Source organism: Aplysia californica, unplaced genomic scaffold, assembly GCF_000002075.1.
Source record: "Aplysia californica isolate F4 #8 unplaced genomic scaffold, AplCal3.0 scaffold00123, whole genome shotgun sequence".
Classification (NCBI taxonomy): Eukaryota; Metazoa; Mollusca; class Gastropoda; order Aplysiida; family Aplysiidae; genus Aplysia; species Aplysia californica.
This window is the reverse complement of record NW_004797393.1, coordinates 173,339-175,326: the sequence shown is the minus strand read 5'-3', so window position 1 is coordinate 175,326 and position 1,988 is coordinate 173,339.

Below are 1,988 nucleotides of genomic sequence, written 5' to 3'. Positions count from 1 at the left end.
ATTATAGTAGTAGTAGTAGTAGTAGTAGTAGTAGTAGTAGTAGTAGTAGTAGTAGTAGTAGTAGTAGTAGTAGTAGTTAAATAGTAGTAGTAGTAGTAGTAGTAGTAGTAGTAGTAGTAGTAGTAGTAGTAGTAGTAGTAGTAGTAGTAGTAGTTAAGTAGTAGTAGTAGTAGTAGTAGTAGTAGTAGTAGTAGTAGTAGTAGTAGTAGTAGTAGTAGTTGTTGTTGTTGTTGTTGTTGCTGTTGCTGTTGTTGTTGTTTTTTTATTGTTGTAATTTTTGTTGCTTTTGTTGTTGTTATTGTTGTTGTTGTTGTTGTTGTTTTATTGTTGTTGTTGTGTTGTTTTTGTTGTTGTTGCTGCTGCTGTTGTTTTTATTGTCGTTGTTGTTGTTTTTGTTGTTATTGATGTTGTTGTTGTTGTTGTTGTGGTTGTTGCTGTTATTTTTATCTATATTTTTACTTATTTATTTTTAATTATTCATTCATTTATGCCTAAAACTGATTAATCAAATGAAAAGGAGACAATCTCCTTTGTCGTAGAATGATTCATGAGTTCATACCTGTATAAAAGCACACGAGCTGCTGAGAAGCTTGACCCCCTGTGGGTCTGGACTTAGCGTAAAACGGAGGTAGTTGCTGGGCCGGGGTAGGACTGGGGGGGGGGGGAGAGATATGTCTAGTTTAGTAAGCGTTCTACGGCACTTTCAACACAATAAGGTCATATAAGTGCCAAATATTAGAGGTGTTACTAGAGAGTAACAAACACACAAAGAAGGATGAGAGATCAGGACGATAGATGTTTGATAGGAAAGGGGGAGCAAACCACACCAGAGTATCTGCCAACCACCCAATGGGGAAGGGGGAGTCTCTAAAGAAAATTTAGTACGCATTTTACGGCCCTTGCAACACAATAAGGTCATAGAAGTACCGGAGATTAGCGGCGTTTTAAGAAAGTAACGAACACAAAAAAGGAAGAAAGATAAAGACGCTACATTAGGCCAGGGCAAAATCGACTTTACTAGATCTAGTTGACTAGTCGACTGTGAGCCCAAGATCGACGCTTTTACCCTCACCTACCAGTCGCTCGTGACTCTCGACTCTCGGTTGATCAAGACCAGCCTCTAGTGATGGTCAGGTATCGATACCAGGTACTCGATACTTAGATACCTATAGGTATTGGTATCGGTACCGATACCTGCTCTAAACATCGATACCTATGTGTTATTTATCCCAGGGCTGCCAAAGCAAGTGGCTTGGGCCTTGAGAATTTTTTGTTTATCAAAACTGATAAGTTTTCGTAGGGGGCAAGCGTTTTAAATTAATCTAGTGATTTTTTAACAAAAAGAGAAGTTTTGCATGAAATGTATCTAGTGATTTTGCAAAATCTTCACTGACAACCCTGATTTATCCTCATTGGTTTAATTTAAAGTTGCTAAAAATCTGGTAAATTGAATTGCCTTTTTAGAACTCTTGTGTTTTTATTTTCCAATACTAACATTTTCTGCAAAGTTGACTTTCCTCCCATACTTCACTTAATTTTTGTTTTTATTCTCATATTTCGGTATGTATTTCTCTCTCTCTCTCTCTCTCTCTCTCTCTCTCTCTCTCTCTCTCTCTCTCTTTTTTTTTTTACAAATAATTTTTGTTTGAGTGTCAGCTAAATAGTCACAACTTGTCTAGACACGATTACCTAAATACTTGGAAAAGTATAGTTGTATTTTTGTCCTTACTTATTACCCCCGGCCGTATGTTACCAATAGCATTAGGTATCGAGGTATCGGTATCGATACCTTGAAAAAGTACTAGGTATCGACATCGAGACCTAAATTGTGGTATCGGCCAATCACTACCAGCCTCCCCTGCCCTTCAACGGGGGGTCGTCAACGTTAGTGGTGGGGTGGGTGCGGTAAAGTTAGAGCAAGCCAATAAAAAATGTTTTGATCAAGACTAGGCCCGTGTGTGTGTGTGGGTGTGTGTGTGTGTGTGTGT